This window comes from Apis dorsata, unplaced genomic scaffold (assembly GCF_000469605.1).
Source record: "Apis dorsata unplaced genomic scaffold, Apis dorsata 1.3 scaffold_708, whole genome shotgun sequence".
Lineage (NCBI taxonomy): Eukaryota > Metazoa > Arthropoda > Insecta > Hymenoptera > Apidae > Apis > Apis dorsata.
In genome coordinates this window covers 125,826-132,807 of record NW_006263879.1, presented here as the reverse complement: position 1 = coordinate 132,807, position 6,982 = coordinate 125,826, and the positions used below count along the sequence as shown (strand labels likewise).

Sequence of the window (6,982 nt, the reverse complement as noted above, 5' to 3'; positions counted from 1 at the left end):
CTCTCTTCAAAAAAAAAAAAAAAAAAAAGAAAAAATAAAAAATAAAAAAAACAGAAGAAAATAAAGAAAAAAACGAATAAATTAAGAAATCGCGCTTTACGCGTCAGCAACATGCACATTTGCATGTTTGAACTTGCTCACCAGTCGCAGGTATTAGTTGCATGTCTGTTTCTTCCCGTTACAATACGCAGAAATATTTTTGCATGCATGCCGCAATCCGCGGAACACCTCGAGATTTCATAAGCGTTTCCTCGTTAACAAACGCCATACGGATACACAGAGGGAGAAAATGAGAAAAAAAAAAAAAAAAAAAAACACATGTTTCCCACGATATTTCATCCCAAGCTTCTGGCATCGATCCATCAGAAAAAAGGTTGGAAACAAATTTTCTTCCATAACGATGCTTTCGCGTATACTATACGCATTTTTCTACGCATCGCGAAAGTTCCTGCACGTCGAAAACCCACGTCGTGGAAGCGTGACTCTCGTGATCGTTCACGGGATCACGTTTATCCACATTTAATGGGAAATCGATAGCATTGAATAAGTTGCGCGTATCTGTGTTTGAATATATCTATGTATGTCGTGAGAGCCGAGAATGTTTCAAACATGATCGATGATCGGTGAAATCATAATACATAGTCATTTTGTTACAGACATTATACATTATGATATCCCATCCTTTTATAAGTTATTATATTCTCGTAAGTTACTGTACACTTAATATTATTTCAAGATATGGATAAATGAACATTAATAATATGATAATGATATTGACATTATTATTACATTATATAGAAATATTATGTTCTCTTTCTATCATAAAAATCATAATAGAATTTTCTTGGTTATTCCTGATTGATAATTAATAAGAAAGTTATTCGATAGACTTTTTTTAATCACACGAACAATATTCATACAAATAAAAAAAAAAGCTGATTTATATTTCAAATTTAAGATTTTATTATTAGAAATTATTATTAAAATATAAAATTGAATCATGTTGAATCTATATCTATGATTTTTTAGATATAAATTAAAAGTTTAAATTAATAATTAAAATCCGTCTATAAATATCACAATTTTTCGCTTACTCATTCATTTTAAGAAACTAAATTACAATATAAATCAAAACTTTCAAAATGACATTGGCCATTGCGAGAAGAATTCGTCTAGGGACTTCAAGGCTTGGCCTCTGCGCGGGACAAATTGCGCCATGACACAGCCATGCGCGCGAGATATAAATCGTCGTAAACGCGCCCATTGCCCCGTACTCGCCACTTTAGTTCCGTACCATTACACGTCCAAGGAACAAAGAGAAAAGTCGATGGAAATGTTTTTTCTTCCCGATGCTAACGGTGAAACCTCTTCTCTAACCACAATTTGCCATGAGCACGAGTCGAACGTGTATATATATATATGTTTATGCGTTTTACATTCATGCAAACGAAGTTACGATGATTACATGGGATGAATAGTTAACGAAAGAAAATCATTTATCATTTATTACAATTTTCTTCATGATTTTTGTTACCATTTTCGTATTATCATTGGATCATTTATTGGAATTTTAAGACTTTTTCATGAAAAAATCAAAAAGGAATATATGTTAAAATATATCTAAAAATTATTTAGAGGAAAATTTTTAAAAAATATATAACAGCTCAATATTTAATTATATAAATATATTATATAATATATTATAAATATATCATATAATATTTAATTATTTAAATTAATAATATCATAATTAATAATCTATTTATTGATAAAACTTCTTTTTTATAACAAATATTAAATTAAATGATAAATTTTATAATGAACTTTATATTAGTTTATAAAATCTTTAATATTACAAAAGGAAAATAAATAAAAAAAAAAGAAAATAAATAAAATATAAAACATAAGATGCAAAAAGATACGAAGTAGAAAACATGAAATTATTGCAAACGGTCGAACAATAGGAAAATAAATATTAATATCGTAATTGTATAGTCGTGTTCTCCAGAGGTTACGATAATGGAGCTGGGAACTTAGCCTTTATATTTAAGGTGTTCCATCCATTTCCTCCATTAACATACATAAACTCGCCGCTGATCCTTGGAAGACTGCGAATATGATAAGTAATGTTTTTTTATCATCGATGCATTCGAAAAAATAATCGTCTGCTTTCAAATAAGCAATTTCATCCGTCATACATAATACAAAAGAATACATATAACAAAATGTTGTTTTTGAATTTGTTTTTTAATAATACTAGTTTTCTAAATCTGAAAAAAACGTGTTTAAACTAAATAAAACATTTTTATATTGGAAATAATACAAAACATGAAATAAAATAAAACTGAATTTTATTTTCAAACTTTTATTTTATCATATTATTAAGAAATAAAAAATATTTATTTTAAACTTTATATAAATTACTATCAATTCTTTTTTAAAAAATAAATTTTACATTTTTTCATAAAAAAAGGAAAATCTTTGAGAACATTATTTAGATTAAGAACAAAAATGGATGAAAAAAATATAAGATTAAAGAAAAAGATTATTTGTCAGATTTACCGACAATCAAAGTTCAAAGTTCATTGACTAACTATAGTGAGAATATGAATACAAAGAGGTTGATATCGTGACAATACAATGCCAAGGGTGACTGGCTATGAAACGAAACGCGCCAAGTGAAACCGCAATAGAGGCCAGAAAAAAAAATCTTAGGACCAAATACACACAAGGCTTACGAGCTTGGTAACGATCACTTCATGTCATGATTTATGTAGCAACATGGCTGACATCACCCAGCAATTCTGCATTCCAAAATAAACAACAAATACTACACTGACGTTGTCCATGGTATAAATATAATAAATATTTCGATTAAAACATGTGAACAAGATGAAAAATCGTAAAAAAAAATAATCCAGATTAAATTCCTAAACAATAAAAAGAAAGAAATATTTTACGAAAAATAATACAAAATAAATGAAACAAAATTTTTAAATTTAACATGTAATATAATAAAATAAAATAGAAGACAACTTAGGAAAAAATTAGAATAAATATAAAAATGTGTTATAAAATAAGCAAAAATCTAAATTAATATATAAAAATAATGTAAAAAATTAAAGAAAAAAAAATTGTTATATATTCCTCGATAAAAAAATAGAAAGCTGAAAGATAAAAGAAACAAAATATATATATAAGAGAAAACAAATAAAATGAAAAAAAGTATTTTATAAAATTATTTTATAAATCCAAAAAAAAAAAATTAAAATACATTCTAATTATATGCATTAGCATATAAAACAGAAATTTTAGATACTTCAAAAAAAGTTAAAAATTACGAAAAAATTTTTTAAGATAAAAAATTAAGATACATACGAAATATTGTACGCATTTCATCTCGACATCTAAATGCTATTTAAAGAATAATCTCAACATTCTTGCAACTATTTCACCATTTATACAAGTAAAAGTGTATAAAAACGTACACAACCTTCGATTCGAGGCGTTAGAATATCTCGAAGCACTTCAGCACGGTAATTCACGCGGTAAAGCCTCATGTAGGAAGTTACGTAACCAGCCTCTCTCAAGCGTGTCTCGATAAATTACATAATAAATGTCTCATAACTAAATTATGTAAAAGCGGTACAACGACGCCAAGTGTAAATACCCAACTTTGCGATAAAAAAACATTTTCACGTATTCCGATCGTAACCGAACGGAAATGAAGTTGAAACGAAACGAAAACTATCTATCGAATATGGACACCTTTTGCGCCCTCTTCTTGTAAATATTCAAACGAACGACGAACGGGACCAATCAGAATTCGAAACGTGGTTTGAATGTAGGCCATCGAGTACGAATCGACTTTTTTTTCGATTGGTAAACAAGCAAATTCATACAATTCCGCTTCTAGTTTTTGATCGTTCACGAGTATTCAAACTGATAACGGAAACAGTGAATAATAATAAAAAAGAAAAAAAAAATAGACGAAAAGAAGAAAGGAAAACGGCGGACAAATGGTGATGTTTGTTGAAAAATAAAAGGGAGAAACGAGTCGAATTCGACTATTGTGACGTAACTAGCGAAATGAAGCATTGGAGGTTAGGTACAACGAACGAAAGTTGAAATAAGAGAAAGATGAAGACAGAGGATTGAATAGAAGGAAGAGAGATAGATAGTGAAGACTAATGAATAAAACGAATTATCTGTCGAGAGCAGTGTCCCGTTGAAGGAACAAATTGCCACGAATGTGCACGAGAACTAACTCCTCGATGACAAATTACGACAATGCTGGTAAAAAACTGCTAAAACTCGATGAAAAGAAGAAGAGAATTGGAGGATTGAATTCGAATGGCAACAAAGGAGAAGGTTGGATAGGCATATCCGTCTTGTTTTTCTTTGTGCTTTTTTTTCTTGCAGATGACAAAACCAATCCGAATCGCATTTCGATATTGAATTAAACTACTTTCTTCTCTTCTCACACAAAAGAATAGTCGAGATTCGAACGAAGAATCCGCTTGAGATTTGCATAAGTATTGTTTCTTGTACTTGTTCTCGGAAACGGAATTAATCGATTGGTTTAAATCGCTCTTTCGATCGATCGTTAATAAATCGATGAATTTATAAGCAGATTTTTTGTTATCGAGAAAAGTATTTTTTTCTGAAATGTCATTATCAATTGAGAATTTGATATTGAAAGATTATTCGATGGACTGAAAGTATTGAATCAGCGGTATGTAGCTTAAATTTCGTTTATTTAAAACCATGTTATTTAATTTTATTTGTTCTTAAAAAATTAATTTAAAATATTTTTTACAAATTAGAGAAAACGTAGAAATAAATCAAAGAAAATAATATAAAATAATAATATAAAATAAATCAAATAAAACGTATAAATTGAATTTTCAACTGTAATATTCAATACATCAGAATACAAAATAAATAAAATTTCTATTTCCTGGTTTTTTTTTTATTTCAATCATCATTAAACTTGTTTTTAGAATTTACTTATAGAATAACAACTAGGAAATGTAAAACTTTATGCAAAAGAAAACTATACGGGACAATTGTCTAGATAGACGCATCAAACTAATGTTTTTTCCGTGTGCAGCCGCTTCTCGCTGTCGACGTGAGAAGCGAAGTGCCTTTGACTTCAGGTTCACTGCCATGAGCATTATTACGCAAGAAGAGGCTATGTTCGTTCCTCCTGTTATGTCTTAACTGCACTTAATTAATCGCCTAATTGCCGACCTGCCAATTAAACCTCTGGTGTCGGCACGAGTTACACTCGTCGAATCAATTTTCTTTGACTTATGCATATTTTATAGGGTAGGTTACTCCTAAATATTTGTTTGATGAAGGATATGTTTTTAGAAACAAAATGTTGTGTTTTTTAAAATCAAATATGCATTTTGCAAACAGAGTAATAATAATTATTTTTTTTTATTTATATTTCACATTATAAAATTCAGTTATAAAATAAATATTTTTTCCAACAAAGAATTCATATAATATTCATTTTAAGAATTATTATATAAAAATTATTTTATATAATAAAGTATAATTTTTTTTTTAATATTTTGTATTGAAAAATCAGAGATAAATATTCCAATATAACAATATATAATTTTATTGCATAAAATAAAATTATTTTGAAAATAATTGAAGTATATTTATATTTTTAATAAATAAAACTTTTTCTATCACATTTTAAAGTTAAAATTCTAAAATTTTTAATATTTTTCTATATCTTATATCTATATTTATCAAATAGATTTATCTTTATTTCAAACAAATGAATTTATTTCAAAGCGACAAAAAACTCATTAACCAGTAAATATCAATTTCAATTTATAAGCATGAAATTAACTATGTAAACCTACTTACGACAGGAAAAACACCACTTTCGATCAATTGGAAGTGAAATCTCTGTGAGCTAATGGCCAGCAATGAGCAGCGACAATTTTAAACTCGTTAAACGTGAAATGAGAAAAATCCAAATGTCTGGTTTTTAATGCAAATTATAGGAGTAACATTTAACGATGTAAAACAAGAAAAAAATATGAAATGACGGTAATTAAACGACATATAAACTCAACGTATTAAAATCCTTTTATGGTGCAACACATTGGCGAAAATCATGCACACGTAGACGTCAGCAGCGTTTAATCTGAAAGATACCGGAAACTGAAAGTACCGGGTAAATCCCACGTTCGATTCAATGGAGACTAGCACGACCTTAAGCTATATACGTAAGTACAACGACCTCTTGTTGCTAATTATTCTCATTAACGGAAAAGCTGGATTCCGTGGTTGCTGGAATGCGAAGGAGAATACCTTTTATGTACACCATTAGATGATATACACAATTGTAATAGTTTTTAAAAAAAAAAAAAAAACAATCTAATACACTAGTCTAGTGAGATAAAATTTTTGTTCCTATATTACAAAATTTATTATAAATGTTAAATTTTTTTCTTTTTTAAACATATAATATTTATTTTTCTTTGAATTTATGATAAAATACTTAAAAATTATATTTTATGTAAATTTTTTATCTCTTTATATGTATTTGGAGAAGATTGAGATAGATATGAGATAGATATGAAGAATGTTAAGTTGCAATATTGGAGAAAATATATTTTTAATGTTAATATAAAATAGTATTAAAATTAATTACTAACTTTAGTAAGATCAAAATCTATTATACTATAATGCTAAATTAAAAACTTATAAATATACAGAATATTGCTATTTATTTTCTCGGTTTCTGATAATAAAATTTTGATGAAAGATTCAAAGAATTCAAGAATTGAATAATTCAAAAATTTAAAGATTCAATGATATACAAAATTTCGCACTGTAAGATAAAAAAATTAAATATCCAAACAAAAGAAAAAGTCAAAGATAATATAATATTTTTTGATTCATTTCACAAAACATTTTTAATTAAATAATCGATCCAATCATGGATTTGCAA

The 6,982-nt window shown here is 27.5% G+C and overlaps 1 long non-coding RNA gene across 1 annotated transcript; it reads right to left on the bottom strand.

Annotated features, from left to right (window-relative positions):
• Nucleotides 1–1,824: 1,824 nt before the first annotated feature.
• LOC102674760 lies at nt 1,825–3,714 on the bottom strand. Its single transcript, XR_422663.2, has 3 exons — nt 3,489–3,714; nt 2,739–2,930; nt 1,825–2,108 (listed from the first exon to the last, which is right to left on the bottom strand). It is a non-coding gene; the product is annotated as an uncharacterized LOC102674760 (long non-coding RNA).
• Between the last annotated feature and the right edge of the window lie 3,268 nt (nt 3,715–6,982).